This window comes from Mesoplodon bidens, assembly GCF_964165515.1.
Source record: "Mesoplodon bidens genome assembly, chromosome: 9".
NCBI classification, from domain to species: Eukaryota; Metazoa; Chordata; class Mammalia; order Artiodactyla; family Ziphiidae; genus Mesoplodon; species Mesoplodon bidens.
In genome coordinates this window covers 22955104-22980608 of record NC_138166.1, presented here as the reverse complement: position 1 = coordinate 22980608, position 25505 = coordinate 22955104, and the positions used below count along the sequence as shown (strand labels likewise).

The following is a 25505-nucleotide window of genomic DNA, read 5'->3' as shown; positions in this document are numbered from 1 at the left end:
TAAAAAGAGCTTTGGGATTCTGGGAAGACAGAGTAGGAAGTGCCAGGAACCTTGTCTTCTTTCCTGGACAATTACACTGGCAGAATCTGCTTGATATAGCTATGTTGGAACTGTGGAGTCTATTCAGACTTGCAACTTCAAGGAGAAGGCTTGAATGGGAAATTGCAGTTAATTTTGGTCAATTTCAGCAATTGCTACCCATCCCCCACCCTCAGCTCTGAGACAGTCAGTTGTGCATTTGTACCAGGAGCAGCTTACATGCAGCTTGCGGACCCAAGGTGGGCAATAAGGACCCTGTCCTCCAAATATCAGGGACCTGTTTTCTGATTGTTGATTGCTGCTTCTGATAATGGAAGTACAGACATAGAAGTGGGCAGTCATTGCTGCACCACCCCTCCCATTGTTGCAAGCCCCAAGCCCTACAGCTGAAACAACTTCTAGGAGATTTAAAGAGCTGGCACTTTTCTCTCCATCTTTATTTATCTTTTTTCCTTATTTTGGGAGCCAGACATTTAAGGACTAGGACATTCAAAAGCAACCCATGTACAGATCACCATACATGTCTAAGGAAAAACACAGACTCAGACCTGATAAGACCTTAAGTTTATACCTCAGGCTGATCCCTGGGAAAGAGAGCATAAAACAATAAAAATACTAATAAAGTAAACAAAAATGAAAGGAAACCCTTGAGAAATGGAACAATCTGATTTCCAGACTTACTACATTGTTAGATTCAAATATTAAATTTTCAGGGAAAAAAATTATAAGATGTGCAAAGAAACAGGAAAAAATTTTTTTCCATGCAAAGAAAAAAAAATCAACAGAAACTGGTGAGAAAGGCCATATGGCAGACCCAATAGACAAAGAATTAAAAAAAAAAAAACCTGTCTTAAAGATGCTCAAAAAACTAAAGGAAGACACAGAGAAAGTCAAGATAATTATGTATGAACAAAATGGAACTATGAATAAAGAGAAAATATAAGACCACACCAAAAAGAGATTCTGGAGCTGAAAAGTACAATAACTTGAATGAAAAACTCACTAGATCCCAGTCAAAAGCAGATTTGAGTAGGAGAAGAAAGAATCAGTGAAGAAGAAGATAAAACAATTGAAATTGTCAAGTCTGCAGAACAGGAAGAATAAAGATCGAAGGGAAGTGAACAAAGCCCAAGGAACCTGTGGAACATCTTCAAGAGTATCAACATGCATTGTGGGAGTCCCAGAAGAAGAGAGAGACAGACAGGAGCAAAGGGATTATTTGAAGAAATAATGCCTAAGAACTTCCCAAATTTGAAGAAAGACATGAACATAAACACTCAAAACCTTAATGAACTCCTAATAAGATGAATTCAAAGAAGGTCACACTGAAGACACAGAAACTGTTGAAAGCAAAAGAAACTGTTGAAAGCAAAAGAAAATCTTGAAAGCAGCAAGAGAGAAGTGATTCATCACATAAAAGTGATCTTCAGTAAGATTATCAGCAGATTTCTCACTTGAAACTTTGGAGGCCAGAGGTCAGTGGGCTGGTATATTCAAAGTGCCAAAAGAAAAACACTGAAAAGTGTCAATCAAGAATCCTAAATCTGCCCCAAACTGTCCTTAGAAGGGAGGGAGAAATTAAACCAAAAGCTAGCACCAGGAATAAATAATAAAAATTAGAACAGAGATGATGAATGAAATATAAATTAGAAAAATGACAGAGAAAATGAATGAAAACAAAACTTTTTTTTTTTTTTTTAAAGGAGGCTTCTGGGAAGATGGTGGAGCCAGAAATACCAGGAATCTGTCTACCCAGCTAGGCAAAAATTGCACCAGCAGAATCATCTGATGTAACTGTTTTGGAGCTCTGGAGTCTGTTGAACACAGGTAACTTTTATGGGAACCCTTGGATGGTAAATTTCTGTCAATAATCAGCATTTGGCACAGTAGCAGCTACCAATTCCCAACACACAATCTGTGTGACTGTGTTCCTGGAGCAACTTGAACCCAGCTTGTGAGAGTCAGGGTGGGCAACAAGTACCCTTTCTTTCAAATGTCAGGGATCTGTTATATGATTGTTGATTGCTGCTTCTGATCACAGAGGTGCAGACAAATAGAGCTAGAGGGGAGCCATTGTTGTTGCACCTCCTCCCATTATTGCAAGCCCCTACCCCATCTGGCTCAAGTGTCTTTCAAGATATTTAAAGGCCAGCACTCTTCACCCCCCACTTCATTTTTTGCTTTTCCTCTTTTGGGAGACAGACATTAAAGACTAGACTATTAAAAAACAACTGCATATATGGATAAAATTAGAAAGTGATTACGCATGCCTAAGAAGAGTCTCAGGAAATACATAAGCCCTTAACTTTACACCTTAGGCTGATTCTCAGGACAGAGACAGCCTATGGCAATCAAAAACAACAACAACAGCAAACCCTGGGGAAGGGGGAAGAATCTGATTTCCAGAGCTACCACATTATTAGATTCAAATGTCCAGTATTCAACAAAAACATTAGAAGACATACAGAAAAACAGGAAAGTGTGGCCCATTCAAAGGAAAAAATATGTCAACAAAATCTGTCCCTGAAAAGAGTTAATGGAAGGAGAGGAGGCAAGATGGTAGAGTAGAAGGATGTGAGCTTACCCCTTCTTATGGAAACACCAGAATCACAACTAACTGCTGAAAAATCACTGACCAAAAAAAAAAAAAAAATGCTGGAACCTACCAAAAAAGATACCCTAAATCCAAAGTCAAAGAAGAAGCCACAAAGAGATGGTAAGACAGGTGCAATCACCATAAAATCAAATCCCATACACACTGGGTAGGCAACCCACAAAATGGAAAATAGTTATACCACAGCAGTTCTCCTACAGGAGTGAAAGTTCAGAGCGTCATGTCAGGCTCCTCAGCTTGGGGGCCTGGGAATGGGAGGAAGAGCCCCCAGAGAGTCTGGCTTTGAAAACCACTGGGGTTTGACCACAGGACTCTCACAGGACTGGGGTAAAGAGAAACTCCATTCTTGGAGGGTGCACACAGGGTCTCATGTGCACCAGGACCCAGGGAAAAAAGCAGTGACCTCATAAGAGACTGGGCCAGACTTAGCTGCTATTGTTGGAGGGTACCCTGCAAAGGTAGGAGGCAACTGTGACTCACTGTGGGGAAAGGGACACTGGTGGCAGTGGCTCTGGCGAGTGCTCATTGGCATGGGCCCTCTAGGAGGGTGCCATTTTCTCACCAAGACCTGGCACCACCCAACAGCCTGAAGGCTCCAGTGCTGGGACACCTCAGGCCAAACAACCAACAGGACTGAAACATAGCCCCATGCATCAGCAGACAGGCTGCTTAAAGTTTTCCTTAATAAACAGCCACCCGATAATGCACACACACTCAGACACGACCCTGCCCACCAGAGGGACCAGACACAGCTCCACCAACCAGTGGGCAGGTACCAGTCCCTCCCACCAGACAGCCTCAGGTGGCAGACAGCAGAGGCAAGAGAACTACAACCCTACAGCCTGTGGAACAGAAACTGCAATCACAGATAGTTAGAAAAAATGAAATGGCAGAGGAATATGTCCCAGATAAAGGAACAAGATAAAACCCCAGAAGAACAACTAAGTGAAGTGGAGATAGGCAACTTACCTGAAAAAAATTCAGAGTAATGATAGTAAAGATGATCCAAGAGCTCAGAAAAAGAATGAAGGCACAGATCGAGAAGACAAAAGAAATGTTTAACAAAGACCTAGAAGAACTAAAGAACAAACAAACAGAGATGAATGATACAATAACTGACATGAAAAATACACTAGAAGGAATCAGTAGCAGAATAACTGAGGCAGAAGAACGGATAAGTGACATGGAAGGCAGCATGGTGGAAATCATTGCCGCAGAACAGAATAAAGAGAAAAGAATGAAAAGAAATGAGAACAGTCTAAGAGACCTCTGGGAAAACATGAAATGCACCAACATTTGCATTATAGGGGTCCCAGAAAGAGAAGAGAGGGAGAAAGGGCCTGAGAAAATATTTGAACAGATAATAGCTGAAAACTTCCCTAACATGGGAAAGGAAACAGTCACCCAAGTCCAGGAAGTGCAGAGAGTCCCAGGCAGGATAAACCCAAGGAGGAACACACTGAGACAGATAGTAATCAAACTGACAAAAATTAAAGACAAAGAAAAAATATCAAAAGCAACAAGGGAAAAGCAACAAACAATATACAAGGAACTCCCATAAGGTTGTCAGGTGATTTCTCAGCAGAAACTCTGCAGGCCGGAAGGGAGTGGCACAATATACTTAAAGTGATGAAAGGGAAGAGCCTACAACCAAGAATACTCTACCCAGCAGGGCTGTCATTCAGATTCAACATAGAAATCAAAAGCTTTACAGGCAAGCAAAAGCTAAGGGAATTCAGCACCACCATCCAGCTTTGCAACAAGTGCTAAAGGAACTTCTCTAGGTGGAAAAGAAAAGACCACAACTAGAAACAAGAAAATTATGAATGAAAAGCTCACTGGTAAAGGTAAACATACAGTAAAGGTAGGAAATCATCTGCACACAAATATGATATCAAAATCAGCAATTGTGAGAAGAGGAGAGCACAAATGCAGGATATCGGAAATGCATTTGAAATTATAGACAACCTATATTGTCTTTATTGAATTCAAACAATCTATATTGTTGTTTATATACAGATGTCTATATCAAAACCTCATGGGAACAGCAAACTGAAAATCTACAATAGATACACACAAAAAAGAAAAAGCAATCCAAACACAACACTAAAGTTAGTCATCGAATCACAAGAGAAGAGAATGAAAAAGGGAAGAAAAAACACAAGAACAAATCCAAAACAATTAACAAAATGGCAATAAGAACATACATATGGATAATTACCTTAAATGTAAATGGATTAAATGCTTCAACCAAAAGACATAGACTGGCTGAATGGATACAAAACAAGACCTGTATATATGCTGTTTACAAGAGACCCACTTTAGATCAAGGGACACATACAGACTGAAAGTAAGGGGACGGAAAAATGTATTCCATGCCAATGGAAGTCAAAAGAAAGCTGGAGTAGCAATACTCATATTAGACAAAATAGGCTTTAAAATAAAGACTGTTACAAGAGACAAAAAGGACACTACATAATGATCAAGAGATCAATCCAAGAAGAAGATACAACAATTGTAGATATATATGCATCCAACATAGGAGCACCTCAATTTATAAGGCAAATACTAACAACCATAAAAGGAGAAATCAGCAGTAACACAAAAACAGTGGAGGACTCTAACACCCTATTTTCATCAATGGACAGATGATCCAGACAGAAAATCAATAAGGAAACACAGGCCTTAAATGACACATTAGACCAGATGGACTAAATTGATATTTATAGAGCATTCCATCCAAAACAGCAGAATACACGTTCTTCTCAAGTGCACATGGAATATTCTCCAGGATTGATCACATGCTGGGCCACAAAGCGAGCCTTGGTAAATTTTACTGATTATTGACCCAGGGATTTTTGCAGAAAGTAATGCCTTTAGCTGGTGATTTTTATTTTGGCTGGCCAAAAATTAATTCTGTTATTTCACTAACACTTTGTGGATTATTGCCTTCAATAGAGACACTTGACATACCTGTAAAATCTTCTAATTTTCATGAAATGTTGTTTTCAATTCACTATTCTGTAGAAGCAAAGGTGCATTCTCCAGCACCCTGAGTTTCATTTTCACTTTTTGTATCAGAATCAGTCACTATTTTTTAAAATCTTTTTATTGGTCTAATATTCACATCATCTGAATCAGAACTGTATTCTGAAAAACTATCATCTTCTGAGACACTAGTACATATGTCGCTCAGACAAACAGAGAAAGTATCTGCATAAAACTGACTGAAAAATTCTTCTTCACTCAAAATTTTGCAATGCGTCATTTTGGAAGATTTTACGTATATAATATATACAAGGTTGGAACAAAAACTTAATGGAGCAAAATGTGAATGATAACGGTAATTGTAAGTTGTATAAAGAACCTTGATCAATTTAAGCTCTAACAAATTGCACAGTGATGTTAATTGTAGCACTCTCTAAGAATGTATTGATACGTCTCTGGTCAATACCGTTCGGGTAACAAAAGATGTATTAATACGTCTCCGGTCAATAATGTGTTAATAAAATTGAAATCATAACAATCATCTTTTCTGACCACAATGCTGTGAGATTAGAAATCAACTACATGACAGAAAAAAAATGTACAGAACACAAACACGTTGGATGTTAAACAATAAGCTTCTAAGCAACCAATGGATCACTGAAGAAATCAAAGAGGAAATCATAAAATACCTAGAGACAAATGAAAATGAAATCATGACAATCCAAAACCTATGGGACACAGCAAAAGCAGTTCTAAGAGGGAAGTTTATAGCAATAGAGACTTACCTCAGGAAACAAGGAAAATCTCAAATAAACAACCTAACCTTACACCCATAGCAACTAGAGAAAGAAGAACAAAACCCAAAGTTAGTAGAAAGAAACAAATCATAAAGATCAAAGCAGAAACAGATGAAATAGAGATGAAGAAAGTAATAGAAAAGGTGAATGAAACTAAAAACTGGTTCTTTGAAAAGATAAATAAAATTGATAAACCTTTAGCCAGACTCATCAAGAAGAAGAGGGAGGAAACTCAAATCAATAAAATTAGAAATGAAAAAGGGGATGTTACAATGGACACCACAGAAATACAAACGATCATAAGAGACTAGTACAAGCAACTATATGCCAATAAAATTGACAACCTAGAAGAAATGGACAGATTTTTAGAAAGGTACAACCTCCCCGAACTGAACCAGGAAGAAACAAAATATGAACAGACCAATCACAAGTACTGTAATTGAAACTGTGATTTAAAAACTCCCAACAAACAAAAGTCCAGGATCAGATGGCTTCACAGGCAAATTCTATCAAATATTTAGAGAAGAGCTAACACCTATCCTTCTCAACTCTTCCTAAAAATTGCAGAGGGAGAAACACTCCCCAACTCATTCTACGAGGCCACCATCACCCTGATACCAAAACCAGACAAAGATATCACACAAAAAAATTACAGGCCAATATCACTGATAAACATAGACACAAAAATCCTCAGCAAAATACTAGCAAATGGAATCCAACAGCACATTAAAAGGATCATGCACCATGATCAAGTGGGATGTATCCCAGGGATTCAAGGATTCTTCAATATATGCAAATCAATCAATGTGATACGCCATCTTAATAAACTGAAGAGTAAAAACCATATAATCATCTCAATAGATGCAGAAAAAGCTTTTGAGAAAATTAAACATCAATTTATGATAAAAACTCTCCAGAAAATGGGGATAGAGGGAACCTCCCTCAACATAATGAAGGCAATATATGACAAACCCACAGCAAACATTATTCTTTTTTTTTTTTTTGCGATACGTGGGCCTCTCACCATTGTGGTCTCTCCCATTGCGGAGCACAGGCTCCAGACACGCAGGTTCAGCGGCCATGGCTCACAGGCCCAGCTGCTCCGCGGCATGTGGGATCCTCCCGGACTGGGGCATGAACCCGTGTCCCCTGCATCAGCAGGCGGACTCTCAACCACTGTGCCACCAGGGAAGCCCAGCAAACATTATTCTTAATGGAGAAAACCTGAAAGAATTTCCTCTAGTATCAGGAACAAGACAAGGGTGCCCACTCTCACCACTATTATTCAACACAGTTTTGGAAGTCCTAGCCATGACAATCAGAGAAGAAAAAGAAATAAAAGGAATCCAATTGGGGAAAGAAGAAGGAAAACTCACTGTTTGCAGATGACATGATACTATACATAGAAAATCCTAAAGATGCCACTAGAAAACTACTAGAGCTAATCAACGAATTTAGCAAAGTTGCAGGATACAAAATTAATACACAGGTATCTCTTGCATTCCTATACAATAACAGTGGAAGATTAGAAAGAGAAATTAAGGAAACAATCCCATTTACCATTGCTACAAAAAGAATAAAATACCTAGGAGTAAACCTACCTAAGGAGGCAAAAGACCTGTATGCAGAAAACTGTAAATACTGATCAAAGAAAGTCAACGCAAATAGATGGAGAGATATACCATGTTCTTGGATTGGAAGAATCAATATTGTCAAAATGACTATAGTACTCAAAGCAATCTACAGAGGCAATGCAATCCCTATCAAATTACCAATGGCATTTTTCACAGAACTAGAACAAAAAATTTTACAATTCGTGTAGAAACATAAAAGACCTTGAACAGCAAAAACAATGTTGAGAAAAAACAAACAAAAAACAGCTGGAGGAATCAGGCTCCCTGACTTCAGACTATACTTCAGGGCTACAGTAATCAAGACAGTATGGTACTGGCACAAAAACAGACATATAGATCAGTGGAACAGGATAGAAAGCCCAGAGATAAACCCACACACGAGAATAAAGATGCAGAGCTACTAGAGAATGGACTTGAGGATATGGGGAAGGGGAAGGGTAAGCTGTGACAAAGCGAGAGAGTGGCATGGACATATATACACTACCAAACCTAAAATAGATAGCTAGTGGGAAGCAGCCGCATAGCACAGGGAGATCAGCTCGGTGCTTTGTGACCACCTAGAGGGGTGGGATAGGGAGGGTGGGAGGGAGGGAGATGCAAAAGAGAAGAGATATGGGAACATATGTATATGTATAACTGATTCACCTTGTTATAAAGCAGAAACTAACACACCATTGTAAAGCAATTATACTCCAATAAAGATGTTAAAAAAAAGTGAGTTTCTTAATTTCTAAACATAGAAATATTATTAAGTTGTCTTATTAATTTCTAGTTTAATTGCACTGTGGTCAGAGATGTGGTCCATATTGTTTTAATCTGAAACATTTTGAGAATGACTTTATAGACATATATATGGTTAATTTAAAAAATTGATTTAAAATTCACATATTGTAAAATTCAACACTTAAAAGTATACAATTCCATTGTTTTTAGTATACTTAAAAGATTATGCAAACATAACCTCTAGTAATTCTTTAATTTCAACAATATATTTAAAAGACTCTGAGATATGTAATTGATTCTCTTATAATTTTTTTGTTGTGGTAACATATATATGCATAAAATGTACCATTTTAATCATTTTTAAGTGTACAATTCAGGGGCATTAACTACATTCATAATGTTGTGCAACCACAACATCACTATATCTATTTCCAAAAAAAAATTTTTATCATCTCTAGGGACTCTGTAACAATTAGGCAATAACTCCCCATTTCTCATACCTCTCGCCCCTGGTAACCTCTAATCTACTTTCTTTCTCTATTAATTTGCCTGTTCTTGTTATCTCATCTAAATGGAATCATACAATATTTATCCTTTTGTGTCTGCCTTACTTCACCTAGCATGTTTTCAAGCTTCATCCATGTTGTAGCATGATTCAGAATTCCATTCCTTCTTATGACTGAATAATATTCCATTTTATATTTATACCATATTTTGTTTATCCACTCAGTTGTTGATGGACATTTGGGTTATTTCCATCTTTTAGCGATTGTGATTAATTGCTGCTGTGAATATTGGTGTGCATGTATCTGTTTGAGTCCCTCTTTTGAATTCTTTTGAGCATATACCTAGAGGTTGAACTGTTGGATCATATGGAATTTCTATGTTTAGCTTTTTGAACAACTGCCAAACTGTCTTCCACAGTGCCTGAATCACTTTACATTCCCACCAATGGTGTCTGAGGGTCCCAATTTCTCTACATTCTCATCAGCACTTGGGTTTTTTTGTTGTTTTGATTGTAGCCATTTTAGTACGTGGGGAGTGGTATCTCATTGTGGTTTTTATGTGCATTTCTTTAATGACTAATTGTGTTGAGCATATTTTCATATACTCGGAGGCTTTAAGTATATCTATCTGCCTTGGAGAAATGTCTAGCCAAGCCCTTTGCCCATTTTTTATTGGGTTGTTTTTTTGTTGTTGAGTTGTAGGGTTTCCTTATGAATTTTGGATATTAATCCCTTATCAGATATGTGATGTGCAAATATCTTCTCCCAGTCTATAGGTTGCCATTTCACTCTCTTTTCATAGTGTCCATTGATGAACAAAAATTTGAAATTTTGATGAAGATCAATTTATCTATTTTTTCTTTTGTTGCCTGTGCTTGCAGTGCCATATCCAAAATATTATAGCTAAATCCAATGCCCGGAAGCTTTTCCCCTATGTTTCTTCCAAGAGTTTTATTGTTTTAACTTGTATGTTTAGGTCTTAGATTCATTTGAGTAATTCTGTATATGATGTGGGGTATAAGTCCAACTTTAGTCTTCAGTATGTGGATATTCAGTTTTCTTAGCACCATTTTTGAAAAGACCATCCTTTCCACATTAAACGGCCGTAGTACTTAAGTCAAAAGTATATTGGGCCAAGGGCGACCAAGATGGCAGAGTAGGAGGACATGGAGCTCACCTCCCCCAACAAACACATCAAAAGTACATCTACATGTGGAACAATAATCACGGAAAACTAACTGGAAACTGGCAAAAGAACTCCTATACAGCCAAAGCTGGAAGAAAGATGTCCATGTAACTGTGCAGGATGGGGAAAAAAGGCATTGGGTCAGAACCTGCACCCCTGGCAGGGATCTGTAAGGAACAGTAGTCCACATAGGTGAATTCTCACCCTGGGGAGCAGGTTGACTAAAAATATGGGCATCCCAGTTCTGGGGTCCTGTAGGGAGGAGACAAGCCCCCTTGTCTGCTGGGAAATCCGCTGAGACAGATAGAAGGGCTGAGGAAGCCTAGACTCTACTTGTGAGCAGTGCCTGCATGTTGGCTTGATAAGAATCAGGGTGGAGAGAGCCTTGTACTGGCTGCTGCTACCTTGCCACTCTTCCCAGTCCAAAAGGATGAATACCCCACTCCTGCTCACTCCACATCACAGCCTGGCACAAGATCAGGGCAAAGATCAGTCTAGTTATGCAGAGACAGACCAGGGCACCTGGGGTGTGATCTGGGTGGAACCACAGAGACCACTGTCAGCACATGCACTGGGGCACCAAGCCTAGCTGGGCAGACATTGTCAGTGCACACACTGGGTGATGCCATAAGAATGCACAAATGCTAAGCACTGACTCTCAGGCAGACTGGCCCTGGGCAGGAGTACACAGTGGTTTATGTCCTAGCATGAGTGCTCCAACTCCACCCGCTCCACACCACAGATTAGCACTAGACACACCACAGATTAGCACTAGATCTGGGGCAGACAGGTCCTTGGAGAAGTCTGCCAAAGAGGCAGCCCAGATCTCAGATGAAGCACAGTCACCTCAGTTCCTGCAGCCACAATGCCCCAACCCCCAGTCCCAGCCTACTCCACACCACAGCCCTGCACTAAATGTTGGATGAACATAACAGAGAAAGGGACGGAACCTTGGGATGCTTCTGAGTGGAACCATGGACACCTGCATGGGTGACCCATAGGTTAGCTGTGACCACACAGGCCTCACTTACTTCAGCAATTACAAACTTTGGGTCAGGCGACACACTCGAGGGTAACAGAGCCTGATGAAACCCAACCCTCAAGGCTTCTATTCCAACTGGGAAATGGACCCTGCCCCCAGCAGGGCAGTGACAGCCATGAACAAAGAGAAAGAACCACCTCATATCCAGCACAGGCTCTAGACACTGAAACACCAACCACACCCCCTATCAAGGGGATAACAGCCAGCACACTCAGAGGAAAGATGTGGCTGGCATCCATACCAAAACCAGCCCTTGCACCAAAAATATTGGACACACACAGTCTACGCAGGGATGCTCCCACATAAAAATTCCCCTTCAAGATCACAGTAGACAACTGTTTCTCCTAAATTCATAGAGATAAAGTTAAGTAAAATAAAAAGGCAGAGGAATTATTCCCAATTAAAAGTACAAGAGGGGCTTCCCTGGTGGCGCAGTAGTTGAGAGTCCGCCTGCTGATGCAGGGGACATGGGTTCATGCCCCGGTCCGGGAGGATCCCACATGCCGCGGAGCGGCTGGGCCTGTGAGCCGTGGCTGCTGAGCCTGCGCATCCGGAGCCTGTGCTCCGCAATGGGAGAGACCACAACAGTGAGAGGCCCACGTACCGCAAAAAAGGAAAAAAAAAAGAACAAGAGAAATCCCTTGAAAGAACAAATAATGAAACAGACCTCAGTTTACTAGAACCCAATTAAAAAGGAGGTATTAAAAATACTAAAGGACTTGGGCTTCCCTGGTGGCGCAGTGGTTGAGAGTCCACCTGCCGATGCAGGGGATGTGGGTTCGTGCCCCGGTCCGGGAAGATCCCACATGCCGCGGAGCGGCTGGGCCCGTGAGCCATGGCCGCTGAGCCTGCGCATCCGGAGCCTGTGCTCCGCAACAGGAGAGGCCACAACAGTGAGAGGCCCACGTACCGCAAAAAGTAAAAAAAAACTAAAGGACTTAAGAAAGATTATCATTAGAAATGCATAGCATTGTAACAAGAAACTAGAAACTATAAAGATGAACCAACCAAAATTAGATAATTCAGTTGCTGAGATAAATACCAGTCTAGAAGCAATGAATAACATACTAAATGACACAGAAGAACGAATAAGTGATCTGGATGACAGAAAAATGGAAATCACCCAGCTAGAACAGCAGACAGAAAGACAAAAGAAAAAAAAAGCAATATATGAGATCTATGGGATAATACAGCACATGTCAACGGATGCATAATACGGGTTCCAGAAGGAGAAGAGAAAGAAGGGAATCAAAAATGTATTTGATGAAATTATGGCTGAAAACTTCCCAAGTGTAAAAAAGAACACAGATATCCAGGGACAGGAAGCACAGAAGATCCCAAATAAGATGAACCCAAACAGACCCATACCAAGACATATAAGAATTAAAATGGCAAAATTTAAAGATAAAAAGAGGATTCTAAAGGCAGCAAGAGAAAAACAAAGAGTAGGTCACAAGGGAACGCCTATAACACTATCAGCTGATTTTGCTGTAGAAAATTTGCAGGCCAGAAGGGAGTCAAACAATAAATTCAAATTCCTGAAAGGGAAAACCCTACAACTTTGGATACTCTACCCAACAAGATTATCATTTAGAATAGAAGAATAGATAAGTAATTCCTCAGACAAGCAAAAACTAAAAGAATTCAGCAATATTAAACCTAGCCTAAAGAAATATTTAAGGGTTTTCTCCAAATAGAAAAGAAACAAGGGGCTTCCCTGGTGGCACAATGGTTAAGAATCATCCTGCCAAGGCAGGTGACATGGGTTTGAGCCCTGTACCGGAAGATGCCAAATGCCATGGAGCAACTAAGCCCATGTGCTACAACTACTGAGCCTGCACTCTAGAGCCCATGAGGCACAACTACTGAGCCTGTGTGCCACAACTAATGAAGCCTGCACGCTTAGAGCCCATGCTCTGCAACGAGAGGCCACCACAATGAGAAACCCATGCACCACAACAATAGAAAGCCTGCGAGCAGCAACAAAGACCCAACACAGCCATAAATAAATAAATAAATAAATAAATATATTAAAAATGAAATAAAAGAAACAAGAATAGAGGAAAGGGGAAATCACAATAGGTAAGGCAAACATATGAAAGGATTGAGGATTGCTTAAAAAGCAATTAAAAATCTGTAAAAGTGATGATAACTACAATTAACAGCAAAAGAATAAACATGATGTTGTAAAATAGGACATAAAAATCACAAAATGTGGCAGAGGGGTATATAAAAAGGTACATCTTTTAGAATGTGTTTGAAGTTGAACAACTATCAGTTTTAAGCAAATATATATAGTATGGGTCAACATACTTGAACTCCATGGTAACCACAAATCAAAAACAGACAATATATTCACAAAAAACAAAAAGAAAGGAACTCAAGTGTACTACAAAAGAAAATCAACAAACCACAAAAGGAAAAACAAAAAGAAGAAATGAACAAAAAGAACTACAAAGATGACTGGAAAACAAGGTTTAAAATGGCAATAAGTATGTACCAATAAATAATTACTTTAAATGTTGATGGACTAAATGCTCTGATCAAAAGACATAGAGTGGCAGACTGAAAAAAAAAAAAGACCCTACAATATGCTGCCTACAAGAGACTCACTTCACAGTGAAAGACACACACAGACTGAAAGTGAGGGGATGAGAAAATGTATTTCATGTAAATGGAAATGAGAGGTAACTGGGGATAGAAATACTCATATCAGACAAAATAGACTTTAAAACAAAGCCCATAAAGAAAGACAAAGAAGGACATTATATAATGATAAAGGGAAGAATAGTATGTTACACTCATTAACATGCACCCAATAGAGGAGCACCTAAATACTAAAACAATAATAACAGACATAAAGGGACAAATGGACAATAATACAATGATAGTAGGAGACTTTAACAATCTACTGACACCAATGGACAGATCTTCCAGAAATTAAATCAATAATGCAATGGAGGTTCTAAATGACACAATAGACCAGTTGGCCTTAACTGATATCTACAGGACACTACATCCAAATACATATTCTTTTCAAGCACACAAGAAAAATTCTCTAGGATGGACCACATAGGAGGTCACAAAACAAGCCTCACAAATTTAGGAGGATAGAGATTACAACAAGCATGTTTTCTGACCATAATGATATGAAACTAGAAATCAACTGCAAAAAGTAATATGGGGAAATAACAAACATAAGGAAACTAAACAACATACTGCTAAAAAATCCAACAGGTCAACAATGAAATCAAGGAGAAATCAGAAAATACCTCAAGACAAATGACAATGCAAATACATTACACAATCTATGGGATGCAGAAAAGCAGTTCTGAGAGGGAAGTTCATAGTGATATAGGCCTTCCTCAAGAAACAAGAAAAATATCAAACACAAAACCTAACCTACCACCTAAAAGAATTAGAAAAAGAAGAATAAACAACACCCAAAGTCAGCAGAAGGAAGGAAATAATAATGATAAGTGTGGAAATAAATAATATATATATTAAAAACAATAAAAATGATCAATGAAACCAGGAGCTGTTTGTTTTCAAAAGGTAAAGTCAACAAACCTCTAGCTAGGTTCACCAAGAAGAAAAGAGAGAGGACCCAAATAAACAAAATAAGAAATGAAAGAGGAGAAATAACAACATATACCTCAGAAATACAAAAAAAAATCAAAAGAGAATACTATTACAGTTATATGCCAACAAATTGTACAACCTAGAAGAAATGGACAAGGTTCTAGAAATATATAGCCTGCCAAAACTGAGTCAAGAAAAATCAGGTAATTTGAACAGGCCAATCACTAGAAGTGAACTAGATTCTGTAATAATAATAATAATAATAATAATAATAACTCCCTACAAACAAAATTCCAGGACTGGACAACTTCTCTGGGGAATTCTACCAAACATACAAAGAATTTACACCTATCCTGCTCCAACTATTTCAGAAAATTGAAGAGGAGGGAACACTCCCAAATTTATTCTATGAAGCCACCATCACCCTGTTACCAAAACCAGACAAAGACACTAAAAAAACAGAAACAAAAACAAAAAAAAGGAAAAGAAAAGAAAAAGAAAATTATAGGTCAATATCTTGATGATTATAGAGGCAGAAATTCTCAACAAAATATTAGCAAACTGAAGCCAACAAAACAAAAACGATCATACACTACAACCAAGTGGGATTCATCCCAGGTTCACAAGGATGGTTCAACATACACAAATCAATCAATGTGATACACCACATTAACAAAAGGAAAGACAAAAAATATATGATCATCTCAATAGATGCAGAAAAACATTTGACAAAATTCAACATCTATTCATGATTAAAAACTCACCAAAGTGGGTATAGAGGGAACATAATTCAACATAATAAAATCCATTTATGACAAACCTACAGCCAACATAATACTCAAGGGTGAAAAACTGAAAGCCTTTCTGCTAAATTCAGGAAAAATACAAGGATGCCCACTCTCACCACTTCTATTCAACACTTCTATTCAACTTCTACTGGAAGTCCTGGCCACAGAAATCAGACAAGAAAAAGAAACAAAATGAGTACAATTTGGAAGGGAAGAAGTAACACTGTCACTATTTACGGAGGACATGATACTCCATATAGAGAACCCTAAAGTGTCCACACAACTATTATTAGAATAAATGAATTCAGCAAGGTAGAAGGATGCAAGATTAATATACAGAAAGCTGTTGCATTTCTTTACACTAACAATGAAATGTCAGAAAGAGACAGCCAAAAAAAAAATCCCATTTAAAATCATGTCCAAAATAATAAAATACTTATTACTCATTACTTCACTGCCTTTGGGGACACAATTGTCAACGAGACAGCCAGCCTGGCCCTCGGGGGGCTCACCACCTGGTGGGGGAGGCAGAAGTGGAGATCCAGTCATTGCCAAGGTGGTGAGCACTGTGGGAAAGGACAGAGCATCACCTCACATGTACCGGCGGGTCCACAGTGGGCAGGGGGTGGCGAGGCCTCTCTGAGGAAGTTACTTCACTGCTTTAACCAAGGCAGTGAAGTAACTATACACTGAAGAGTCTAAAACATTGATAAGGGTAATGAAGACCATTCGAAGAAATGGAAAGATATCCCATGCTCTTGGATGGGAAGAACTAATATTGTTAAAATGGCCATACTATCCAAAGCGATCTACAGATTTAATGTGAGCCCTATCAAAATACCCATGATATTTTTCACAGAAATAGAACAAATAATCCTAAAATTTATTTGGAAAAACAAAAGATGCAGAGTTGCCAAAGCAATCCTGAGGAAAAAGAATAAAGCCAGAGGCATAATCCTCTGGACTTCAGACTATACTACACAGCTCTAGTAATCAAAGCAGTGTGATATTGGTACAATAAGGGATATATGGATCAATGGAGCAGAATATAGAGCCCAGAGATAAACCCACACACCTATGGTCAATTAATCTGTGACAAAAGGGGCAAGAATATACAATGGAGAAAAGACAGTCTCTTCAACAAGTGGTATTGGGAAAGCTGGACAGCTACATGTAAATCAATGAAATTAGAACACTCCCTCACAGCATATACACAAATAAACTCAAAATGGCTTAAAGACCTAAGTATAAGACATGATACCATAAAATTTCTAGGAGAGAATACAGGCAAAAATTCTCGAACATAAATAAATTGTAGCAATATTTTCTTAGATCAGTCTCCCAAGGCAAAAAAATAAAAGCAAAAGTAAACGAACTGGACTACATCAAACTTAAAAGCTTTCGCACATCAACTAAATGAAAAGACAACCTACAGAATGGGAGAAATATTTGCAAATGTTGCAACCAACAAGGAGTTAATATGCAAAATATACAGACAGCTCATACAACTAAATATCAAAAAAAAAAAAAACCCAAGCAGCCCAATGAAAAAAATGGCAGAAGACCTAAATAGACATTTTTCCAAAGAAGACATACAGATGGGCAACATGATAAGATGCTCATAATCGCTAATTATTAGAGAAATGTAAATTGAAACCACAATGGGTTATCACCTCACTCAGGTCAAAATGGCAATCATCAAAAAGTCTACAAATATCAACTGCTGGAGAGCATGTGGAGAAAAGGGAACCCTCCTACACTGTTGGTGGGAATGTAAATTGGTACAGCCACTATGAAGAACAGTGGAGGTTCCTTAAAAAACTAAATATAGAGCTATCATATAGCAGCCCCACTCCTGGGTAGATACCCAGAAAAGACAAGAACTCTAATTCAAAAAGATACATGCACCCCATGCCAAGACATGGAAACAACCCAAGTGCCCATCAACAGACAATTGGCTTAAGAAAATGTGATATATATATATATATATATATATATATATGTATATATATATGTATATATGTATATATGTATATATATATATAAAATGGAATATTACTCAGCTATAAAGAATAATGAAATATTGCCATTTGTAGCAAAATGGGTGGACCTAGAGAATATTATACTTAGTGAAGTAAGTCAGACAGAAAAAGACAAATATTGTATGCTATCACTTACATGTGGAATATAAAAAATAATACAAATGAACCTATACACAAAACAGAAAGAGACTCACAGGCATAGGAAAACAAACTGATATTTACCAAAGGGGAAGGGGGGAGTGATAAATTAGGAGTATGGGATTAACAGATACAAACTACTCTACATAGAATAGATAAGCAACAAAGATTTACTGTATACCACAGGGTACTATATTCAATATCTTGTAGTAACCTATAATGGAAAATAATCAGAAAAAAATATATTATATATAATATATATATAAATGAATATTATATATATATAAATGAATCACTTTGCTGTACACCTGAAACTAACACAATACTGTAAATTAAATATACTTCAATTATATATATGACAATATATTTGAGATTTTCTGGACTCTATTCTATTCCATTGTCCTATATGCCAGTACTACACTGTTTTTTTTGTTTTTTTGTTTTTTTCTGTGGTACGTGGGCCTCTCACTGTTGTGGCCTCTCCCATTGCGGAGCACAGGCTCAGCGGCCATGGCTCAAGGGCCCAGCTGCTCCGTGGCATGTGGGATCTTCCTGGACCGGGGCAAGAACCCGTGTCCCCTGCAGCAGCAGGTGGACTCTCAACCACTGTGCCACCAGGGAAGCCCTACACTGTTTTGATCATTGTAGATTTGTAGTTAGTTTTCAAATCAGGATGTGTGAGTTCCAACTTTGTACTTTATTTTAAAACGGTTTTGATTATTCAGTGTTCCTTGAGATTCCTTATGAAGTTTAGGATGGATTATTCTATTACTGTAGAAAATGCTTGGGATTTTCATAGGGATTTCATTGAATCTGTAGATTGCTGTTAGTACTGACATCTTAATATTAAGATTTCCAATGTGAAAATGGGATGTCTTTCCATTTATATTTTCTTTAATGTTTTTCAATATTGTTTTGTTGTTTTCAGTGTTCACATGTTTTGCCTTTTTGGATAAATTTGTTTCTAAATATTTTTTCTTTTTGATGCTAATATAAACAGAATTAGTTTCTCAATTTCTTTTTAGTTATTACTCATCTTTAATGTATGGAAATGCAGCTGACCTTTTCTTAACCTCTTGATTGAGTATGATTGACTTAAAAATGCTGTATATGTCTGATGTATACAACTTGATCAGCTTGGAGATAAGTATACACCTGTGAAATCATCACCACAATCAAGGCCATAAAGTTATGCATCACCTCCTAAAGTTTCCTCTCACTCCATTCATTTATTAATTTTATTATTTATTTATTTGTTTACTTATATATTTATCATACATTTTTTTTCTTTTGTGGTAAGAGCACTTAACGTAAGATCTACTTTCTTTGCAGATTAAGTATACCATATATTATTGTTAGGGCTTAAGTTGTGTAGCAGATCTCCAGAACCTACTCATTTTGTGTAACTGAAACTTTGTGCCTTTTCACCAACCAACACCTCTTTATTTTTCCCTCCTATCAGCCCCTGGTAACCAATATTCTATGCTCTGGTTCTGAATTTGATTATTTTAAATTCCTCATAAAAGTAGGATAATGTAATATTTGTCTTTTTATTTTTATTTTTTTGGCTGCGTTGGGTCTTAGTTGCGGCACGTGGGATCTTTGTTGTGGCATGCTGGATCTTTCGTTTTGGCGCGTGGGCTTCTCTCTAGTTGTGGTGTGCGGGCTTTAGAGAGCGTGGGCTCAGTAGCTGTGGCACACAGGGTCCAGAGTACACGGGCTCAGTAGTTGCAGTGAGCGGGCTTAGTTGCCCCTGCAGCATGTGGGATCTTAGTTCCTTGACCAGGGATCAAACCTGCATCCCCTGTGTTGGAAGGTGGATTCTTAACCACTGGACCACCAGGGAAGTCCCAGGATTTGTCTTTCTGTGTCTGGTTATTTCACTTAGCATAACGTCCTCCAGTTACATCCAGGTTGTTCCAAATGGCAGAATTTGCTGCTTTTTAAAGGCTAATATTCTGTATTTATATACAACATTTTCTTTGCCCATTCATTTATTGATAGTCATTTAGGCTGTGTCCATATCCTGATTATTGTGAATAATGTTGTAATGAATATGGGAGTTCAGATATCTCTTTGAGACTCTGATTTCAATACTTTTGGATATATACCCAGACGTGGGATTACTGGATCATAAGGTATTTCTATGTTTAGCTTTTTGAAGAACCTCCATAGGTTTTCCATAGTGGCTGCAAAAATTTACATACCTAGCCACAGTGTACAAGGCATCCCATTTCTCAACATCCTCACCAACATCCTCACCATCCTTGTTATCTTTTATTTTTATTTTTAATTTTTTTTGGTAATAGCCATTCTAACAGGTGTGAAGTGATATCTCATTTTTTAATTTATTTGCATTTCCCTGATGAACACCTTCTCATATGCCTGTTTGTATAACAGAAGACATTTGCTTGTCTTCTTCTGGGAAACATCTATTCAGGTTCTTTGCCCAATTTTTAATGGTTCCTTCTATATTTTGGGTATTAACCTCTTATCAGATATGTCTTTTGCAAATATTTCTTCCATTCCATAGCTTCCCTTTACATTTTGTTATTTCTTTCTTTTGCTGTGCAGTAGCTTTTTAGTTTGATATAATTCTCCTTGTCTATTTTTGCTTTTGTTGCCTGAGCTCTTGGTTTCATATCCAATAAATCATCGCAAAGTCCAATATTTTGCTTTTTTCATGTTTTCTTCTAAGAGTTTTATGTATAAAGGTTTCATGTTTATGTCTTCAATGCATTTTGAGTTGATTTTTCTATATGGTGTGAGACAATGATCTAACTTCATTCTTTTGCATGTGTATATCCAGTTTTCCCATCACTGTTTATTGAAGAAACTATCCTTTCCCAATTTTGTATTATTTATTTATTTATTTATTGGCTGCACCACCTGGCTTGTGGGATCTTAGTTCCCCAACCAGGGATTGAACCTTGACCCTCGGCAGTGAGAGCACAGAGTCCTAACCACTGGACTGCCAGGGAATTCCCAGTATTCTTGATACACTTCTCGAAGATCAGTTGACTGTAGATGTGTGGACTTATTTCTGAGCTCTCTACTATGTTCCATTGTTTTATTGCCAGGACCACAGCTTTGTAATATATTTTCAAATCAGGAAGTGTAATGCCTCCCGCTTTGTTCTTCTTGTGTAAAGTTGCTTTGGACATGCAGGGTCTTTTATGGTTCCAAGTGAATTCTAGGATTATTTTTTCTATTTCTGTAAAGAATGCCATTGGGACTTTGATAGGGATTGCATTGAAACTATAGATCACTTTGTGTAGTATGGATATTTTAACAATATTCTTTCAATCCATGAACATGGGATGTCCTTCCATTTATTTGTGTCTTCTTTAACTTCTTTAATCAGTGTTTTATAGTTTTTAGTGTGCAAGTCTTTCACCTCCTTGATTAAGCTTATTCCTAAGTATTTTATTCTTTTTGATGCTATCCTAAACGAGATTTTTAGTTTTTTTACTTTCCTTTTTGGATAGGTTTTTATTTGTGTATAGAAATGCAACTGATTTTTATGTTGACTTTTGTATCCTGCAAATTTACTGAATTCATATATTGGTTCTAACAGTTTTTGGTGGAGTCTTTAGGATGTTCCACATAGAAGATCATGTCATCTGCAAACAGAGATAATTTTACTTTTTCCTTTCCGATTTGGATGCCTTTTTTTCTTTCTTATTGCTTAATTGCTCTTTCTAGGACTTATAGCACTATGTTGAACAGAAGTGGCAAAAGAGAGCATTCTTTTTTTTGGTTGTTGTTTTTTGTTTCTGATTTTAGGGAAAACCTTTTAGGCTTTCATCATTGTTCTGGATTTTTCATATATGACCTTTATCATACTGAAGAAGTTTCCTTCTGTTCCTAGTTTTAGTGTATTATGTTGTGAAAGATTGTCGAATTTTGTCAGATTTTTTTTTCTGCATGAATTGAGATGATCATGTGTTTTTTTTTCCCTCATCATATTAATGTGATATATTACACTGATAGATTTTCATGTTTTGAAGCATCCTTGCATTCCAGGAATAAATCCACATGGTTATGATGTATAATCCTTTTCTATGTTTCTGTGTTCTGTTTGCTAGGATTTTGTTGAGGATTTTTGTATCAATATTCATAAGGGATATTGATCTGTAGTTTTCTTATAGTTTCTTTGTCAGGCTTTGGTATCAGGGTAATATTGACCTCATAAAATCGGAGGTGCTCTTTAACATTTTGGAAGAGTTAGAGAAGTATTTGAGTTAGTTCTTCTTTAAGTATTTGGTGAAATACACCAGTGAAGCCACCTGGTCCACAGTTTTCTTTGTTGGGAGGTTTCTTGACTACCAACTCAATGTCATTACTTGTTATAGATTCATTCAGATTTTTTCTTTCTTCATTATTGAGTTATAGTTGATAGTGTGTTTCCCGGAAATTTTTTTTCATTTAGGTTATCCAGTTGGTTGGTGTACACCTGTTATAATGTTCTCTTAAAATTATTTTTGTTTCTGTAAAATCAGTAGTAATGTCCTCACATTTATTTCTGATTTTAGTAATTTGAGTCTTTCCTCCTTTTTTCTTAGTGAGTTGAGCGAAAGATTTGTTAATTTTGCTGATCTTTTCGAAGAATCAACTTTTTATTGCATTGATTTTTCTCTATTTATCCTCTAGTCTATTTTTTCTCTGCTCTAAACTTTAATGTTTCCTTCATTTTGCTAGCTTTGAGTTTGGTTTGCCTTCATTTTGTTGTTGTTGCTGTTGTTCCTTAAGACATAGAGTTAGGTTATTAATTTGAGATCTTTGTCTTTAACATAGATGTTTACAGGTATAAAATTCTCTTAGCCTTGACTTTGCTGCATCACATAAGCTTTGATATATTGTGTTTTTATTTTTAGCAAGGTATTTCATAATTTCCCTTATGATTTATTCTTTAATCCATTGGATTTTTAAGAGTGTGTTAATTTCCACATATTTGTGAATTTTCTGGTTTTCCTTCTTTTGGTATCGTTTCATTCCACTGTGATCAGAAAAATAACTTTGTAGTATCTTTAAAGATCTTTAAAGATGATTTAAGTCTCTTAAAATTTATTAAGACTTGTTTTGTGGCCTAACGTATGGTCTATTCCAAACAGTGTACCATGTGCACTTGAGAAGAATGTGTACTCTACTGTTATTGAGTGGCGTGTTCTGTATATGTCTGTGTGGACTGCCATACCAGTAAACAAAGTATGTTGCAGCCACCAAGCCATCAGCCCCTGCAGCCGTCCCAGACTGTGTACCCCGAGGAAATTCAGGATCGTTAAAAACAGGATACTGGCCTTAGATAGTTAAGGTGCATATCAAAGGAATGATTTCAATGAGTCCATAGTTTTGCATCTTGCCATACATAGAAAAGTGCTAAATTCATTAACTTGATATGTCTGGATTTTCTTTAATTAACAGTAATCTTTTGATGTTCCAACTACCTGGTTTTTGTTGCAAAACTTCTATGTATCCTGGTTCCTCCCTTACCCTTTCAGAGCAGCCCCTCAGAGCTATCTGAGGGGCTGTCTTCTGGGCTTAAGTCCTCAGAAAGTCCTAATAAAACATAATTGTCAGCTTTTAGGATGTGCATTTTTTTCAGGTGACATCTGTTAGGTACAATTGACTTGTAGTATTGTTTAGGTTCTCTATTTTCTTATTGATCTTTTGTCTGGTTCTCCTATCTACTATTGAAAATGATTATTGAAGTATTCAACTATTTTTGTGGAATGATTTTTCCCTTCAATTCTGTGAATGTTTGCTTCATATATTTGGGGGCTCTTTTTGGTACATACATGTTTATAATTGTCTTGTTGGATTAACTTTTGTTTAATATATAATGTCTCTCTTTATCTCTTGTAAGTTTTTAAACTGAAGTCTATTTTGTCTGAATTAGTATAGCCTACCCAGCTTTCTTTTAGTTAATATTTACAGGGAATATGTTTCCATCCTTTCACTTTCAATCTTCTGTCTTTAGAGCTAAAGTGAGTCTCTTACAGACTGTATATATTTGGATCATTTTTCTAATCCATTCTGCCTATCTCTACCTTTTGATCAGACAGTTTAATCTATTTACGTTTAAAGTAACTACACTTAAGGAGGAACTTACTACTGTCACTTTGCTACTTAATAAAAAAGTCTGGGGCTTCCCTGGTGGCGCAGTGGTTGAGAGTCCGCCTGCCGATGCAGGGGACGCGGGTTCGTGCCCCGGTCCGGGAGGATCCCACATGCCGCGGAGCGGCTGGGCCCGTGAGCCATGGCCGCTGAGCCTGTGCGTCCGGAGCCTGCGCTCCCCAAGGGGAGAGGCCACAACAGTGAGAGGCCCGCGTAACGCAAAAAAAAAAAAAAAAAAAGTCTTACAGCATTTGTCTTTATTACTGCCTTCTTTTGTGTTCAGCTGATTTTTTTTTTGTAATGACATGTTTTACTCTACTACTCCTATACATTTCTGTTTCCCCTTCATGTTATTAATGTCACAAATTATACCTTTATATGTTGTGTGTCCAATAATATAGATTTATAATTTATAAGTATTTTAATGTATTTGTCCTTTAGGTCCTGTTGGAAATAAAAAAGTGGAGTTGCTACCAAAATTAAAGTAATGCTGCCTTTTATATTGCCCATGTATTTCTTTGTCAGATCTCTCCATCTTCACACTGCTGTGAGTTACTGTCTAGCATCCTTTCCTTTCAAACTGAAGGACTACCGTTACCATTTCTTACAGGTCAGGTAGTGTACAAATAAGGTCTGCTCTGCTCCTTCCAGTTCAAGGTGACAGGACCGTGGGGACTGGGAAACAGGATGCTACCTTCTCAAGAACAAGACCACTGCCACACTGGGGAAGGAGTGGGGCGATGGCAAGTGAAAATGCCACAAAACTTTGCTGTCATTTTTAGGATGGCTTTTTCTTGCTTGAATGTTTGCTTGGTTGCTGTAAACCTTTAACTTTTTTAGAGACACTACAAAATGAGTTCAGACAGCTTCTGGTTGTTTTCTTCGTGTTTCCATGGGAAAAGGTGAGCTTGGAACTTCCTAGCCTGCCATTTTGCCAAAATACTGTTTTTTAACCTATCAAATTTGCAGTGATAAAGAAACTGTGCAATTTATTGAGATTTTTGGCAAACTGGCACTATCATCAGTGTTGGTGACTATGCTGGGACAGCAGTCTCTATGTGTGTATATATACGTGTGTGTATACGTATACATGTATGTATATATGTAAGTATATGTGTATATGTATATTAGTATATATGTGTTTGTGTATGTGTGTATAAGTACACAAACACATACAGAGATTATATATGTATCTGAAAAGACTTAAAATACTAGTATCATCTGACTCCTGGGAACTTAGCTTAAGGAAATACTCATGGATGTATGTGGGGAGTTTTGGCTGTAAGAATATTTACTGTCCACATTCTTT

At 37.6% G+C, this 25505-nt stretch overlaps 1 protein-coding gene across 2 annotated transcripts in view; it reads left to right on the top strand.

Annotated features, from left to right (window-relative positions):
* The window catches only part of LOC308622412 (up-regulator of cell proliferation), a 77616-nt gene that overhangs the window by 9432 nt on the left and 42679 nt on the right, over positions 1-25505 (top strand). The window contains exon 2 of one of the 2 annotated variants that reach the window (XM_081243846.1): positions 1743-1866. The exons of the other annotated variant lie outside the window; for it this stretch is intronic. The gene's annotated coding sequence lies outside the window, so the exon portion shown is untranslated. The remainder of the gene's footprint in view (positions 1-1742; positions 1867-25505) is intronic. 2 annotated transcript variants of the gene reach the window in all.